The sequence below is a fragment of the Schistocerca cancellata genome, chromosome 4, assembly GCF_023864275.1.
Source record: "Schistocerca cancellata isolate TAMUIC-IGC-003103 chromosome 4, iqSchCanc2.1, whole genome shotgun sequence".
Lineage (NCBI taxonomy): Eukaryota > Metazoa > Arthropoda > Insecta > Orthoptera > Acrididae > Schistocerca > Schistocerca cancellata.
This window is the reverse complement of record NC_064629.1, coordinates 67,350,445-67,369,243: the sequence shown is the minus strand read 5'-3', so window position 1 is coordinate 67,369,243 and position 18,799 is coordinate 67,350,445. Positions and strand designations below refer to the sequence as shown.

The 18,799-nt window shown below is 47.3% G+C and overlaps 1 protein-coding gene across 1 annotated transcript in view; it reads left to right on the top strand.

The window, feature by feature from the left end:
- The window catches only part of LOC126183902 (uncharacterized), a 463,083-nt gene that overhangs the window by 576 nt on the left and 443,708 nt on the right, over positions 1-18,799 (top strand). The window lies entirely within an intron of this gene.

Here is an 18,799-nt window from a genome sequence, read left to right as displayed (position 1 = left end):
CCCCCCCCCCCCCCCGCGTCACGCCACCCCTCTCTCTCTCTCTCTCTTTGTGTGTGTGTGTGTGTGTGTGTGTGTGTGTGTGCGCGGACACGTGAGTTTGCGCATTGTCTACACCATCTTGCCGGCGGGAAGTCAAAATCGCGCTGTTTGAGGATGCGTGCACGTTTACGTTTCGTACATGCATTTGCATCCGTCGTAGGCGGATGGCTGCGATGACGGTTGCGGCGAGGAGGGGGAACAGAAGAAGGGAAGTAACTGTTGACACTCCTTTATTTACATAGGGTAAGTCAGAAGGAAAGGTACGTGCTTTGAGGGGTGACAGTAACCGTGATTCTGAAGAAAAAACGTCCGACATACAGCTGTTTGAAAATCACGTACGTCTGTCGCATGTTCCTCTTCACCAGTACTCACATGTGAGTACAACCAAAGCGACATCAGGTTTACGCAGTGTTGTCTTTACTGACCATTTCAGGTCACTCTACACTTGCGCATGGTGGACTTCGAGTTTTACATGCGCGTGCTCAATTGAAGGGCCGTGCGAATGAGCTCACTGTCAGATAAACAACACAGCAGCTATCTACGAAAGCTGCAAAATTCACTGCAGTTGACGGTGGGGTTTTTGCAAATCTTTTGTGAGGAAATGCACGCTGTTAAACAGAAAATTAGATCACAATGTTTCGTTTACTATAACTTGCATTTGCTCTGCTCCCCAACGTTTACGTGAGTTTACTCGGAAACTGTTAAGGTCAGGACATGTGTTCATATGACGTTACTTGTCGGTTACACGTTGGGCCATTACTTTGGGGATGTAGCTACATCGGCTGCGACGAATGTCGGGATGACAGTGCTACGGCCTGTTCCTTCAGATGGTTCAAATGGCTCTAAGCATTATGGGACTTAACATCAGAGGTCATCAGTCCCATAGAACTTAGAACTACTTAAACCTAACTAACCTAAGGACATCACACACATCCATGCCAGAGGCAGCATTCGAACCTGCGACCGCAGCAGCAGGGCGGTTCCGTATTGAAGAGCCTAGACCCGCTCGGTCACAGCGGCCTGCCCGATTCCTGCATTGAAGTGTTAATTGCAACAAGCAGCATGTCACGACCACCGTGTTTCCCATCTACATCTTTAGTAAATACATCTACCTGTCTTTATAAAGTATGCACGTCAACAGAAATAGAACGAATTCAGGGACTCGAAAATGGCTGTGAGCACTATGGTACTTAACATCTTAGGTCATCAGTCCCCTAGAACTTAGAACTACTTAAACCTAACTAACCTAAGGATATCACTTACATCCATGCCCGAGGCAGGATTCGAACCTGCGACCGTAGCGGTCGCGCAGTTCCAGACTGAAGAGCCTAGAACCGCCCGGCCACAGCGGCCGACTCTGGGATTCACTACCGGATCATAATAGGTGGGTGTAGCCCACTACGAAATTCAAAGGTAATGCTGGGGGGTGCTAAATGGGACCGCTCGGAAGAAACACATCGTGGTTATCACGAAAATGTGTCGGGTACGTTTATAGAGCCTGTAATCAAAGAAGAGTGCCACCGTTATGTTTCCATCATCATGTTTCCATCATCATGTCTCTAGCTTTGGAATCACGACAATAAGATAAGAGACCCTGGGACACGTACAGAGGCATGTAGACGAGTCTTTTCTCCATCGCTCAATATACAGATGGTATAGGATATAAAATACGAATACCCTCCGTCATCGCTGTACACTGGTTTGCGGAATATGTACACTGGTGGAAAAAAATCGCTGCACCAAGGAGGAGTTGGCGACATAAACGGAAGTCGGTGGGCGTGTTTCTACATCTGAAATTTGATGTCTATTCAGATTTCGTGGCAGTCGCATAAGAGTGGCGCTAGTAGCGCCACTGTGGCGCTGCAAATAAGGTTCGCTTTAAATACACGCTGCAACAGTCGTGACCGTTAGTTACCTTCGAGATTGGACGTGGTGAGTTGATGTTAAGTCAAGAATGCGTTTCAGGCGACACATACGCCACTATCACCACCTCACTGACTTTGAACGCGGTTGTGTAGTAGGGATAAGAGAAGCTAGATGTTCCTTCTGCGATATTGCAGAAAAACTTGGCAGGAATGTAGCCACTGTACACGATTGCTGACAGCGGTGTTCAGGAGAATGTACGGTCGCAAGAGAACCGGACTCCGGACGGCCAAGTGGCACTTCCGAGAGGGAAGACCATCGTGTTCGGCTTGTGGCTCTGGCGCGTCGTACTACACCTGCACCAGCGGTTGGCACCACACTGACGCTAAGAAATGTTATAAATCGGTTATTTCAAGGACAGCTCAGAGCTAGACGCCCTGTAGCATGTACTCCTCTGACCCTAAACCAATGCCATCTGCGACTTCAGCGGGGTCAAGCGAGAGGTCACTGGAGGGCAGGGTGAAGGTCTGTTGTGGTTTCTGATGAAAGCTGGTTCTGCCTCGGTGCCAGTGATAACCGCGTGTTGATTAGGGGGCGGTCTGCTGAGGACCTACAACCAGCCTGTCTGCGTACTGACACACTGGAACTACACCTGGACTTATCGTACGATAGCAGGAGCACTCGCGTGGTTTTCCCACACACTCTGACTGCAAAACTGTACGCCAATCTGTTGACTCGACCTGTTGTGTTGCCATTCATGATCAGTTTCGAAATGTTGTAAATTTGTGCTACGTTCCTTTGGGATCAAAATGCTGAGGTCATCGGTCCCTAGGCTTACGCACTACTTAATCTAACTTAAACTAACTTACGCTAAGGACAACACACACACACCCATACCCAAGGGAGGACTCGAACCTGCGGCGGGAAGTGCAGCGTGAACCTTGGCAAGGCGCCTCAGACGGCGCAGCTACCCTGCGCGGCCCATGATCAGTTTCTAGGGTATGTTTTCCAACAGGATAACTCAACATGCTCTACAGAATGTCGACAAGTTGCCTTGGTCTGCTCTAACACCAGATATGTCTCCAATCGAGCACATATGGGACATCATCGGACGACAACTCCTGCACCATTCAGAAACAGCATTAATCGTTCCTGTACTGACCGACCAACAGGCATGGGACTCCATCCTGCAAACTGACATGCGGCACCTGTGCAACACAATGCATGCACGTTTGCATGCTTGCATTCAACATTCTCGCAGTTACGCCGGTTATTATTGTACCAGCATTTCACATTTGCAAAGGCTTATCACATGCTTACACTAACCTGTGGTACTGTAATGTCAATCACTTAAATATGTTAGCTAGACACATGTATTCCAGAAAAATGGTTCAAATGGCTCTGAGCACTATGCGACTTAACTTCTGAGGTCATCAGTCGCCTAGAACTTAGAACTAATTAAATCTAACTAACATAAAGACATCACATACACCCATGCCCGAGGCAGGATTCGAACCTGTGACCGTAGCGGTCGCTCGGTTCCAGACTGTAGCGCCTAGAACCGCACGGCCACGCTGGCCGGCTGTATTCCAGAAATTTCGTTACTCTACACTACTCATTTTCTGGTACTGCGATTTTTTTTTCGTCGGTGTACGTACATGCATACCTAAAAAAACTTATACAAACACTTGTACACTGAGGTGACAAAAGTCATGGGATACCTCCTAATAATGTGTCGGACCTCTTTTACCCGGCGTACAGCAGCAACTCCACGTGGCATGGATTCAAAACGTAGCTGGAAGTCCCGTGCAGAAATAATGGGCCATTCTGTCTCTATAGCCGCCCATAATAGCGAAAGTGTTGCCGGTGCACGATTTTGTGCACGAACTAATCTATCCATTATGTCGCATAAATTTTCGAAGGGATTCAAGTCAGGCGATCTGGATGGCCAAATCATTCGCTCGAATCATCCAAAATGTTCTTCAAACTAATCGCGAACAATTGTGGCCCGGTTACATGGCGCTTTGTCATCCACAAAAATTCCATCGTTGTTGGCTGCAAATGGTCTCCAAGTAGCCGAACGTAACCATTTGCAGTCACCGATGGTCCAGTTGGTCCAGAGGACGCAGTCCACTCCACATCAACACAGCCCACACCATTATGGAGCCACCACCAGCTTGAGAAGTGCCTTGTTGACAACTTGGATCACCGGATTCGTGAGGTCTGCGCCAAACTCGAACCCTACCGTCAGCTCTTACCAACTGAAATCGGGACTCATCTGACCAGGCTACGGTTTTCCAGTCGACTAGGGTTCAACCGACATTGTCTCGAGCCCAAAAGAGACGTTGCAGGCGTAGTCGTGCTGTTAGCAAAGGCACTTGCGTCGGTCCTCTGCAGCCATCGCCCATTAACACCAAATTTCGCTGCACTTTCCTAACGCATACGTTCGTCGTACGTTCCACACTGATATCTGTGATTATTTCGTGCAGTGTTGCTTGTATGTCAGCACTGACAACTTTACGCAAACGCTTCTGCTCCCTGTCGTTAAGTGAAGGCCGGCAACTACGGTGTCCGTGGTCAGAGGTAATGCCTGGAACTTGGAATTCTAGGCACACTCTTGACACTGTGGATCGAAGAACACTGGATTCCCTAATGACTTCCGAAATGGAATTTCCGTGCATCCAGCTCCAACTACTATTACGCATTCAGAGTCTGTTAATTCCCGTCGTGCGGCCATAATCACGCCGGAAACCTTTACACATGAATCGCTGGAGATCAAATGACAGATCTGCCAATGCACTGCGTTTTTATATCTTGTCCACGCGACAGTACCGCCATCTGAGTGTGTGGATATCGCTATCCCGCGACTTCCGTCACCTCAGTGTACTTCTAGTTATTAATCACAGCGAGTTTCGCGGGAAGGCTTGCGGCTCCTCGAACTCCGTATGAACGCCTGTGTTCTATATATCTGTGACGTTCGACTCTTTGATCATATTTGACCATCACAGGCACAGCAGTCCTGGCTGTGGGCAGACAAGTGCCGGGGTTTCCATATGCTCTCTCCCCTCCGTTGTCTTATCGACGTACACTGTCCCTTATATCTCTCATCGACCTTAACGCTTTTGGCTGAAGAAAGAAAGTCTTAGTTGCTCAAAAGGGTGCTGTAACAATAATATGTGGTGCTTATGCACGATTATCTTGTACCCATCTGTCTAAGGAGTTGTGCATTCTGACTACTGCTTCATAGTATAATTTTTCCCCTCATGGAGTTTGTTGTAAATAATCCACTATATTTGGAAAGGAACAATGATATAGATAATTACAATACCACAAGGAAAAATGACCTTTATTACTCCACATTAAGGTTGTCTTTGGCACAAAAAGCGGTGCACAATATTGCAACAAAAATTTGATCATTTACCCAATGATATAAAATGTGTGACAGACAGCAAAGTAAAATTTGAAAACAAACTGAAAAAGTTTCTCCTTGACAACTCCTTCAATTCCGTAGAAATATTTCTGTTGTAGTGGTGTGTAAAGGATGGTAGATAGGAATTACTAACTTACATATGTATAATAAAAAAGAAGCTTAGAAATGTTCGGATTGTAACCGTATTTACATATTAATTTGGGATGTGAATGTAAAATGACTCGTTCCACTTCATTTAGGTCAACTCGCGAAAAATATCCATGGAACATAAAACTAACTAACTCTCTGTCTGACTCTGAACAATATGTCAGAGCCACCCGTTCCCATCACATCAAAATCCTTTCTGTCCCCTTCACCGCTCAGCCACTTTCTCGAAGTTTTTTCCATCTTCAGTTTCAAAAGACAGTTAATGACATATCTACTGAAGCAACAGTAATGACTACCATTCTTCCTCTAAGTATTCATTGCCCCTCCATATCTTCTTTCCTACCAGATCTTCCTTATTTCCAAACGTTCTTAGCTGGTGCAGTCTTCTTAAATATCCCTTCCCAGAACTCTCTATATCAGAAAATACCTATTTTGCGCACCTATAAATTCTTTTTATATCTGCCACAATCACTATTTTGTACACCTATAATTATTTATCTGTCACTGTTATTATTAATAATAATAATATCATTATTATTGGAAGCAGCAATAGCAGGAATACTGCCAGTATTAACTATATTAACTCTTAATCAGTACTATGTTTTCATATTGTCTCTACAGACACTCAGATCATTTTATTACTATTTGTCACATGAAAATTATTGTTATTTCTTAGAAAACAACGATGTAAAAAGGTGTTGTATGTGTGAAACCCTTGTCCAATGTAAGAGAGTGCTCGAAGGCCTTAATGTGATGAAGTTAAATAAATGAAAATAAATATTTCTCTATAAGATATTGAGGTTAATTAATTTTTTCGGCTCATCTCGAAGTGAGAACTCGGTTAAATTTAAGAGGAAGTTATTTAAAATATATAAAATAACCCTGCAGGTCCAACAAGTTATACGCGGAACATGTCTTAGTTCTCGTATATTGATTTTAATGGTACAGTTGCTAATACGTAATGTTGTTCTGGTCACAAAATGGAGTGTATGCATGAGCCAGACAGACTGTGGTTTACGTCTAAGTTTTTCAGCATCAGAAACAACAGTGTCCTTCAGTCTGCATTTATCACTTTCTCCTTCTTTACCGTGACCTCTGAATGTGGAATGTGTAGCAGAGGCACTGGCCCAAACATGTTTCTCTTATCGATAGTGGAAACGTAATCTAAAAAAAAAGTGATAATTACGTGAACTACGAAATTATGCGGAAGGACGGAGATACTACAAATCCTCTAAAGATCTGCTTTCCTTTTAATATCTTATAATATATTACAAATGAATCATTCCTTCTTTGAAGGTTTGTGCTACGAGTGAGACCTGTGGGTACTGATGGAAAGGTGGCCTTCACGAACTTTGCGAACCGTCTCTAACGACCTCCATGTCCACATGAACATAGACGTTTTCTGTAGAAAACAGTACACCCTTCCTTTTGCTGGCAAAGCGTTTTCCGCAAACCCACAAAGGTCGAACTGAGTGGCAAACTTAACTCTTAGAACCTTCTAAAAGCTGGAGGAAACAATGAGTAGAATATCAAATGAGAACATTGCCAAAAATTTGTGCGTTTGACTACAGCTCATGAAATTGAACGTTTCTTGTATATTTCGCCAATTCTGTTATTTCATTAAAAGAGTGTTCCTGCCGCTGATAACTTGTACAATAACTAAAAAAAGATACATAAATTTTGTGAGATTATTAGTATGTTGTTGTTGTCTTCAGTCCTGAGACTGGTTTGATGCAGCTCTCCATGCTACTCTATCCCGTGCAAGCTTCTTCATCTCCCAGTACCTACTGCAACCTACATCCTTCTGAATCTGCTTAGTGTATTGATCTCTTGGTCTCCCTCTACGATTTTTACCCTCCACGCTGCCCTCCAATGCTAAATTTGTGATCCCTCGATGCCTCAGAACATGTCCTACCAACCGATCCCTTCTTCTAGTCAAGTTGTGCCACAAACTTCTCTTCTCCCCAATCCTATTCAATACCTCCTCATTAGTTACGTGATCTACCCACCTTATCTTCAGCATTCTTCTGTAGCACCACATTTCGAAAGCTTATATTCTCTTCTTGTCCAAACTAGTTATCGTCCATGTCTCACTTCCATACATGGCTACACTCCATACAAATACTTTCAGAAACGACTTCCTGACACCTAAATCTATATTCGATGTTAACAAATTTCTCTTCTTGAGAAACGCTTTCCTTGCCATTGCCAGTCTACATTTTATATCCTCTCTACTACGACCATCATCGGTTATTTTACTCCCTAAATAGCAAAACTCCTTTACTACTTTAAGTGTCTCTTTTCCTAATCTAATTCCCTCAGCATCACCCGACTTAATTTGACTACATTCCATTATCCTCGTTTTGCTTTTGTTGATGTTCATCTTATATCCTCCTTTCAAGACACTGTCCATTCCGTTCAACTGCTCTTCCAAGTCCTTTGCTGTCTCTGACAGAATTACAATGTCATCGGCGAACCTCAAAGTTTTTACTACTTCTCCATGAATTTTAATACCTACTCCGAATTTTTCTTTTGTTTCCTTTAGTGCTTGCTCAATATACCGATTGAATAACATCGGGGAGAGGCTACAACCCTGTCTCACTCCTTTCCCAACCACTGCTCCCCTTTCATGCCTCTCGACTCTTATAACTGCCATCTGGTTTTTGTACAAATTGTATATAGCCTTTCGCTCCCTGTATTTTACCCCTGCCACCTTCAGAATTTGAAAGAGAGTATTCCAGTCAACATTGTCAAAAGCTTTCTCTAAGTCTACAAATGCTAGAAACGTAGGTTTGCCTTTTCTTAATCTTTCTTCCAAGATAAGTCGTAAGGTCAGTATTGCCTCACGTGTTCCACCATTTCTACGGAATCCAAACTGATCTTCCCCGAGGTCGGCTTCTACCAGTTTTTCCATTCGTCTGTAAAGAATTCGCGTTAGTATTTTGCAGCTGTGACTTATTAAACTGATAGTTCGGTAACTTTCACATCTGTCAACCCTGCTTTCTTTGGGATTGGAATTATTATATTCTTCTTAAAGTCTGAGGGTATTTCGCCTGTCTCATACATCGTGCTCACCAGATGGTAGAGTTTTGTCATGACTAGCTCTCCTGAGGCCATCAGTAGTTCTAATGGAATGTTGTCTACACCCGGGGCCTTGTTTTGACTCAGGTCTTTCAGTGCTCTGTCAAACTCTTCACGCAGTATCTTATCTCCCATTTCATCTTCATCTACATCCTCTTCCATTTCCATAATATTGTCCTCAAGTACATCGCCCTTGTATAAACCCTCTATATACTACTTCCACCTTTCTGCTTTCCCTTCTTTGCTTAGAACTGGGTTGCCATCTGCGCTCTTGATATTCATACAAGTGGTTCTGTTCTCTCCAAAGGTCTCTTTAATTTTCCTGTAGGCAGTATCTATCTTACCCCTAGTGAGACAAGCCTCTACATCCTTACATTTGTCCTCTAGCCACCCCTGCTTAGCCATTTTGCACTTCCTGTCGATTTCATTTTTGAGACGTTTGTATTCCTTTTTGCCTGCTTCATTTACTGCATTTTTATATTTTCTCCTTTCATCAATTAAATTCAGTATTTCTTCTGTTACCCAAGGATTTCTATTAGCCCGCGTCTTTTTACCTACTTGATCGTCTGCTGCCTTCACCACTTCATCCCTCAGAGCTACCCATTCTTCTTCTACTGTATTTCTTTCCCCCATTCCTGTCAATTGTTCCCTAATGCTCTCCCTGAAACTCTCTACAACCTCTGGTTCTTTCAGTTTATCCAGGTCCCATCTCCTTAAATTCCCACCTTTTTGCAGTTTCTTCAGTTTCAATCTGCAGTTCATAACCAATAGATTGTGATCAGAATCTACATCTGCCCCAGGAAATGTCTTACAATTTAAAACCTGGTTCCTAAATCTCTGTCTTACCATTATATAATCTATCTGAAACCTGTCAGTATCTCCAGGCTTTTTCCATGTATACAGCCTCCTTTCATGATTCTTGAACCAAGTGTTAGCTATGATTAAGTTATGCTCTGTGCAAAATTCTACAAGGCGGCTTCCTCTTTCATTCCTTCCTCCCAATCCATATTCACCTACTATGTTTCCTTCTCTCCCTTTTCCTACTGACGAATTCCAGTCACCCATCACTATTAAATTTTCGTCTCCCTTCACTACCTGAATAAATTCTTTTATCTCGTCATACATTTCATCTATTTCTTCATCATCTGCAGAGCTAGTTGGCATATAAACTTGTACTACTGTAGTAGGCATGGGCTTTGTGTCTATCTTGGCCACAATAATGCGTTCACTATGCTGTTTGTAGTAGCTAACCCGCACTCCTATTTTTTTATACATTATTAAACCTACTCCTGCATTACCCCTATTTGATTTTGTATTTATAACCCTGTAATCACCTGACCAAAAGTCTTGTTCCTCCTGCCACCGAACTTCACTAATTCCCACTATATCTAACTTTTGCCGGCCGAAGTGGCCGTGCGGTTAAAGGCGCTGCAGCCTGGAACCGCAAGACCGCTACGGTCGCAGGTTCGAATCCTGCCTCGGGCATGGATATTTGTGATGTCCTTAGGTTAGTTAGGTTTAACTAGTTCTAAGTTCTAGGGGACTAATGACCTCAGCAGTTGAGTCCCATAGTGCTCAGAACCATATCTAACTTTAACCTATCCATCTCCCTTTTTAAATTTTCTAACCTACCTGCCCGATTAAGTGATCTGACATTCCACGCTCCGATCCGTAGAACGCCAGTTTTCTTTCTCCTGATAACGACGTCCTCTTGAGTAGTCCCCGCGCGGAGATCCGAATGGGGGACTGTTTTACCTCCGGAATATTTTACCCAAGAGGACGCCATCATCATTTAATCATACAGTAGAGCTGCATGTCCTCTGGAAAAATTACGGCTGTAGTTTCCCCTTGCTTTCAGCCGTTCGCAGTACCAGCACAGCAAGGCCGTTTTGGTTAATGTTACAAGGCCAGATCAGTCAATCATCCAGACTGTTGCCCCTGCAACTACGGAAAAGGCTGCTGCCCCTCTTCAGGAACCACATGTTTGTCTGGCCTCTCAACAGATAGCCCTCCGTTGTGGTTGCACCTACGGTACGGCCATCTGTATCGCTGAGGCACGCAAGCCTCCCCACCAGCGGCAAGGTCCATGGTTCATGGGGGGGATAAAAAAAAAACAGATGATTACTTAAAATAGGATGTGCAAGGAATAATTTCTTCCCACAAAAATTTTTAAAATTTAATTTTTATATATTAATAATATTTTTTTAAAATTTAATTTTTATATATTAATAATATATAAAAATTAAATTTTAAAAAGTTTTGTGGAAAGAAATTATTCCTTGCACATCCTATTTTAAGTAATCCTCTGTTTTTTTTTATTTTTTATAGAACATTATGATCTTTAGTGGGAAATAGTCTTTTCAATAGTTAGAAAGGAGTATATTTGCTTTTTTCTGGCCACTATGTTCCTGCCACATTGTCAGCTGACCACCAGAATTTCCTCAAATAAATCTTTTCCTTGCCGAGGAAGTGGAAGAGCGAGAACGCATCTGAAAACGTATATTAATCGTGTCCTACAACTAGCGATTAAATGATAAAAAGATTTTAGGAAACGTGGTTGTCACCAACAGCTGCAGAAACAATTCGGCGTACCCAAATCATACGAACACAGAGCAATAATGTGCTTGGGTCCAAGCAAAAAGTATTTGAGCAGTAGTTACAGTAAATTGAAAATTAGCAGTTTTGTCCTGTTTTAATGATTTCTATCTTACATGATCATTATTTACAACGAAAAAAGTTTAAAACTTTTAGTTTAAAATAGCAAAATAATAGTTATTTAAAGCGGAATGTGTAAGAAAATTTCTTCTGACTACCGACATTAAAAATACTCATTTTTGAACATCTGCTACGCTACAAAAGTCTGATTCTTTATTTATGGTTGTTTGCAGACCATCAATCAAATAGGGATCAATGATGCGATTCCTGACAATAGCACACCACACGTTGACGGATCAACTCGTTATCAGATTAGTGTGGACTGAAATACTGACATGGCTAGTCTAGTTCGGCTATTTGTAGGGCTAGCGATAATGACGAATTGACTTACGTCCTACAGCACTGATAATAGCCACACAATGGTTGAAATCTAGCTACATCTGCGATAAACAGGTTATTAGTGATTGATTCTTGTACAGTTCTCAATTTTATCAACTTTTATCAGCTAGCGTGGATTTTCAGTTTATCAGTAGTGCATACTGTGAACGCTGATTGCCTACGATTTGTAAACTAGACTTCATCCGTAAGCAAAATCTTGCGTGGAAACGTCTCTTCAATTTGTAGTATTCGTGGGCACCATTCTGAGCATAGTAATCGATTCTGAGTCATTGCCGTAAGTCTGTTGATAGAGCGAAATATGGAGAGTATGAATGTACTATTGTCAGACTGATCGCACTCGCCATTCAAACCGCCCACTCGGAACATCTGTTGCGTTGCGGTTGCTAGCATGTTGGTTTCATATCTCTAATCAGTTCTTTTTTTTCGCAATACCAGTTTCTTGGAATTTTTTTAAATAATACACTCCTGGAAATGGAAAAAAGAACACATTGACACCGGTGTGTCAGACCCACCATACTTGCTCCGGACACTGCGAGAGGGCTGTACAAGCAATGATCACACGCACGGCACAGCGGACACACCAGGAACCGCGGTGTTGGCCGTCGAATGGCGCTAGCTGCGCAGCATTTGTGCACCGCCGCCGTCAGTGTCAGGCAGTATGCCGTCTCATACGGAGCTCCATCGCAGTCTTTAACACTGGTAGCATGCCGCGACAGCGTGGACGTGAACCGTATGTGCAGTTGACGGACTTTGAGCGAGGGCGTATAGTGGGCATGCGGGAGGCCGGGTGGACGTACCGCCGAATTGCTCAACACGTGGGGCGTGAGGTCTCCACAGTACATCGATGTTGTCGCCAGTGGTCGGCGGAAGGTGCACGTGCCCGTCGACCTGGGACCGGACCGCAGCGACGCACGGATGCACGCCAAGGCCGTAGGATCCTACGCAGTGCCGTATGGGACCGCACCGCCACTTCCCAGCAAATTAGGGACACTGTTGCTCCTGGGGTATCGGCGAGGACCATTCGCAACCGTCTCCATGAAGCTGGGCTACGGTCCCGCACACCCTTAGGCCGACTTCCGCTCACGCCCCAACATCGTGCAGCCCGCCTCCAGTGGTGTCGCGACAGGCGTGAATGGAGGGACGAATGGAGACGTGTCGTCTTCAGCGATGAGAGTCGCCTCTGCCTTGGTGCCAATGATGGTCGTATGCGTGTTTGGCGCCGTGCAGGTGAGCGCCACAATCAGGACTGCATACGACCGAGGCACACAGGGCCAACACCCGGCATCATGGTGTGGGGAGCGATCTCCTACACTGGCCGTACACCACTGGTGATCGTCGAGGGGACACTGAATAGTGCACGGTACATCCAAACCGTCATCGAACCCATCGTTTTACCATTCCTAGACCGGCAAGGGAACTTGCTGTTCCAACAGGACAATGCACGTCCGCATGTATCCCGTGCCACCCAGCGTGCTCTAGAAGGTGTAAGTCAACTACCCTGGCCAGCAAGATCTCCGGATCTGTCCCCCATTGAGCATGTTTGGGACTGGATGAAGCGTCGTCTCACGCGGTCTGCACGTCCAGCACGAACGCTGGTCCAACTGAGGCGCCAGGTGGAAATGGCATGGCAAGCCGTTCCACAGGACTACATCCAGCATCTCTACGATCGTCTCCATGGGAGAATAGCAGCCTGCATTGCTGCAAAAGGTGGATATACACTGTACTAGTGCCGACATTGTGCATGCTCTGTTGCCTGTGTCTATGTGCCTGTGGTTCTGTCAGTGTGATCATGTGATGTATCTGACCCCAGGAATGTGTCAATAAAGTTTCCCTTTCCTGGGACAATGAATTCACGGTGTTCTTATTTCAATTTCCAGGAGTGTGTTTGCAAAGATGGATCGTCAGACTTGGCACTATGAGGATACCTTTCAGGAAACAGAACCTCTATGCTGCTCCAACAGTCTGGCGTCATTCGAAATATTCGAAAGTCATATTTCCTCTTTCGACCTTCGTATTCCATGCGAAAGTCTAAATAGCTTCATGAACGACCTGTCTTATCGCTACAGCAGCAGAGCACAAACTCACGTCGCTGAGCGCACTGCTAAACACGTATTTGAGTAACAGGCTTATAAGATAGAGCACATACTTGTGAAACCTCTTCTTCTATCGGCGGGGCTGTGGTCTGTGACACTGCTGTATCGTTACTACTAGGTGAGTACCCACTATTTCACGGGTATATATTTATTCAAGACTGCTGGACGAAAAAGACCTCTCCCAAATCAACCGACCAAGTTATCTGCTATTAGAATGAGTTTTATTGAAGGTAGGAGATGAGGTACTGGCAGAAGTAAAGCTATGAGGAGGACAGGACGTAAGTCGTGCATGGGTAGCTAAGTTGCTAGAGCACTTACCACCGAAAGGCAAAGGTCCCGAGTTCGAGTATCGGTCTGGCACAGTTTTATTCTGCCAGGAAGTTTCAATTGCTAGTAGCCCGTCTTCTCCTTCCCCTTCTACCTGTCCGTCTCCACCTCCCCCTTACTCTGTCCACGTGCTCCTCTCCACTCTCTCTGTCCATCTGCTCCTTCCCCATACCCCTTCCTGTCCGTCTCCGCCTCCACCTTACACTTTCCACGTGCTCCTCTCCACTCTCTCTCTCCATCTGATCCTTCCCCGTATACCTGTCCGTCTCCGCCTCCCCCTTACTCTCTCTACTCTGTCTGTCCATCTGCTCCTTCCCCCTCAACCTGTCCGTCTCCGCCTCCCCCTTACTCTGTCCACGGGCTCCTCTCCACACTCTCTGTCCATCTGCTCCTTCCCTGTCTAACTGTCCGTCTCCGCCTCCCCCTTACTGAGTCCACGTGTCCTCTCCACTCTCGCTGACCATCTGCTCCTTCCCCTCTACCTGTCCGTCTCCGACTCCCCCTTACTCTGTCCACGTGCTCCTTTCCACTCTCTCTGTCCATCTGCTCCTTCCCCCTCAACCTGTCCATCTCCGCCTCCCCCTTACTCTGTCCACATGCACCTCTGCACTCTCTCTGTCCATCTGCTCCTTCCCCCTCTGCCTGTCCGTCTCCACCTCCTCCTTATTCACTCCGCTCTCTCTCTCCATCTGCTCCTTCCCTGTCTAACTGTCCGTCTCCGTCTCCCCCTTATTCTGTCCACGTGTCCTCTCCACTCTCTCTGACCATCTGCTCCTTCCCCTCTATCTGTCCATTTCCGACTCCCCCTTACTCTGTCCACGTGCTCCTCTCCACTCTCTCTGTCCATCTGCTCCTTCCGCCACAACCTGTCCATCTCCGCCTCCCCCTTACTATGTCCACGTGCACCTCTGCACTCTCTCGGTCCATCTGCCCCTTCCCCCTCTGCCTGTCCGTCTCCACCTCCCCCTTACTCACTCCACTCTCTCTGTACATCAGCTCCTTTCCCTCTACCTGTCCATCTCCGCCTCATCCTTAATCTGTCCACGTCCTCTTCTTCACTCTCTCTGTCCATCTGCTCCTTTCCCCTCTACCTGCCATATCCGCCACCCCCTTACTCTCTCCACTCTCTCTGTCCATCTGCTCCTTCGCCCTCTACCTGTCCATCTCCGCCTATCCCTTACTCGTGCTCCTCTCCACTCTCTCTGTCCATCTGCTCCTTTCCCCTCTACCTGTCCGTCTCCGCCTCCCCCTTACTCTGTCCATGTGTTCCTCTCCACTCTCTCTGTCCACCTGCTCCTTTCCCCTCTACCTGTCCGTCTCCGCCTCGCCCTTACTCTGTCCATGTGCTCCTCTCCACTCTCTATTTCCATCTGCTCCTTCCCCTCTACCTGTCCGTCTTCACCTCCCCCTTACTCTGTCCACACTCTCTGTCCATCTCCTCCTTCCCCCTCTACCTGTCAGTCTCCGCCTCCCCCTTACGCCGTCCACATGCTCCTCCCCACTTACTCTGTCCATCTGCCGCTCCCCCTCTATCTGTCTGTCTCCGCCTCCCCCATACTCTCTCTGTCCACGTGCTCCTCTCCACTCTCTATGTCCATCTGCTCCTTCCCCCTCTAACTGTCCATCTCCACCTCCCCCTCACTCTGTCCATCTGCTCCTCTCCACTCTCTATGTCCATCTGATCTTTCCCCCTCTACCTGTCCGTCTCCGCCTCCCACTTACTCTGTCCACTCTCTCTGTCCATATCCTCCGTCCTCCTCTACATGTCCGTCACCGCCTCCCCCTTACAAACTCCACTCTCTCTGTCCATCTGCTCCTTCCCCCTCTACCTGTCCATCTCCGCCTCCCCCTTACACGCTCCTCTCTCTCTGTCCATCGGCTCCTTCCGCCTCTACCTGCCGTCTCCCCCTCCCCTTACTCTCTCCATGTTCTCCTCTCCACTCTCTACGTCCATCTGCTCCTTCGCCCTCAACTTTCTGTCTCCGCCTCCCCCTTACTCTGTCCACTCTCTCTGTCCATATAGTCATTCTGCCTCGACCTGATCGTCTCCGCTTCCCCCTTACTCTTGCCACGTACACCTCTCCTCTGTCCATCTGCTCCATACCCCTCTACCTCTCCATCGCCGACTTCTCCCTACTCTGTCCATGTGCTCCTCTCCACTCTCTCTGTCCATCTGCTCCTTCCCCCTCAACCTATCCGTCTCCGCCTCTACCTTACTCACTCCACTCTCTCTGTCCATCTGATCCTTCCCCCTCTACCTGTCCAACTCCGCCTCACCCTTACTCTGTCGACGTGTTCCGCTCCACTCTCTCTGTCCATCTGCTTCTTCCCACTCTACCTGTCCGCGTCTACCTCCCCCTTACTCTCTCCACTCTCTATGTCCATCTGCTCATTCCCCCACTACCTGTTTGTCTCCACCGCCCCCTCACTCTGTCCATGTGCTTCTCTCCATTCTCTATGTTAATCTGTTCCTTCCCCCTCTACCTGTCCGTCTCAGCCTCCACCTTACTCTCTCCACTCTCTCTGTCCATCTGCTCCTTCCCCCTCTACCTGTCCATGTCTGCCTCCTCTTTACTCTGTCTATGTGCTCCTCTCCACACTCTATGTCCATTGACTCCTTCCCCCTGTACCTGTCTGTCTCCGCCTCCCCCTTACTCTGTTCACTCTCTCTGTCCATCTGCTCCTTCCTCCTCTACCAGTCCGTCTCCACCTCCCCCTTACTCTGTCCACGTGCTCCTCTCCACCCTCTCTGCCCATTGCTCCTTCCCACTCTACCTCCCCATCTCGGCCTTACCCTTACACTGTGCACGTGCTCTTCTCCACTCTCTCTGTCAATCTGCTCCTTCCCACCCCCCGCTATCTGTACGTCTCCGCCTCCCCCTCACTCTGTCTATATGCTCCTCTCCACTCTCTATGTCCATCTGCTCCTTCCCCCTCTACCTGTCTGTTTACGCCACCCTATTACTCTGTCCACGTGCTCCTCTCCATTGTCTCTTTCCATCTGCTCCTTCCCCCTCTACCTGTCCGTCCCTCCTCCCCCTTACCCTATCCATGTGCTCCTCTCCACTCTCTTTGTCCATCTGCTCCTTCCCGCTTCACCTATCCGTCTCCACCCCCCTTTCCCTGTCCACGTGCAGCTCTAAACTCTCCCTTTCCATCTGCTCCTTCCCGCTCTACCTGTCTGTCTCCGACTCCCTCTTACTCTATCCACATAGTCCTCTCCACTCTCTCTGACGATCTGCCCCTTCCCCCTCTACCTGTACGTCTCCGCTGCCCCCTCATCCTGACAATATGCTCCTCTCCACTTTCTATGTCCATCTGCTCCTTCCCCCTCTACCTGTCCGTCTCCGCCTCCCACTTACTCTGTCCACTCTCCCTGCCCGTCTCCTCCTTCCCCCTCTACCTGTCCGTCTCCGCCTCCCACTTACTCTGTCCACTCTCCCTGCCCGTCTCCTCCTTCGCCCTCTACCTGTCCGTCTCCGCTTCCCCCTTACTCTCTCCACTCACACTTTCCATCTGCTTTTCCCCCTCTACCTGTCCGTCTCCACCTCCACCTTACTCACTCCACTTTCTATGTCCATCTGCTCCTTCCCCCTCCACCTGTCCGTCTCCGCCTTCCCCTTACTCTGTCCACGTGCTCCTCTCCACTCTTTATGTCCATCTGCTCCTTCCCCCTCTACTTTCTGTCTCATCCTCCCCCTCTGTCTACTCTCACTTGCAAACTCCTCCTTCCCCCTCTACCTTTTCGTCTTCGCTTCCCCCCTACTCTGTACACGTCTACCTCTCCACCCTCTCTGTCCATCTGCTCCTTCCCCATCTTCCTGTCCGTCTCCCCCTCCCCCTTACTCTGTCCACGTGCTCCTCTCCACTCTCTATGTCTATCTGCTCCTTCCCCCTCTACCTGTCCGTCTTCAGCTCCCCCTTACTCTCTCCATGCGCTCCTCTCCACTCTTTCTGTCCAACTCTTCCTTCCCCTTCCCCCTTACTCTATCTCCTCTCTCTGTCCATCTGCTCCTTCCCACTTCTCCTGTCAGTCTCCGCCTCCCCCTTACTCTGTCCACATGCTCTTCTCCACACTCTTTGTCCATCTGCTCCTTTCCCCTTTACCTGTCCGTCACCGACTCCCCCATACTCTGTCCACGTGCTCCTCTCCACTCTCTCTATCCATCTCCTCTCTCCCCCTCAAACTGTCCGTCTCCACCTCCCCCTTACTCTGTCAACGTGCTCCTGTCCACTCTCTCTGTCCATCTGCTCCTCACCCCTCTACCTGTCCTATTGCGACTCCCCCTTACTCTCACCACTCTGTCTGTCCACCTGCTGCTTCCCCCTCTACCTGTCCATCTCCACCTCCCCCTTACTCTGTCCATATGCTTCTCTCCACTCTCTCAGCCCATCTGCTCCTTCCCCCTCATCCTGTCCGTCTCCACCTCCCCCTTACTCTTTCCATGTGCTCCTCTCGACCCTCTCTTTCCATCTGCACTTCCCCCAGTACCCTTCTACATCTACATCTACTTCCATACTCCGCAAGCCACCTGACGGTGTGTGGCGGAGGGTACCTTGAGTACCTCTATCGGTTCTCCCGTCTATTCCAGTCTCGTATTGTTCGTGGAAAGAAAGATTGTCGGTATGCCTCTGTGTGGGCTCTAATATCTCTGATTTTATCCTCATGGTCTCTTCGCGAGATATACGTAGGAGGGAGCAATATACTGCTTGACTCTTCGGTGGAGGTATGTTCACGAAACTTTGACACTAGCCTGTACCGAGC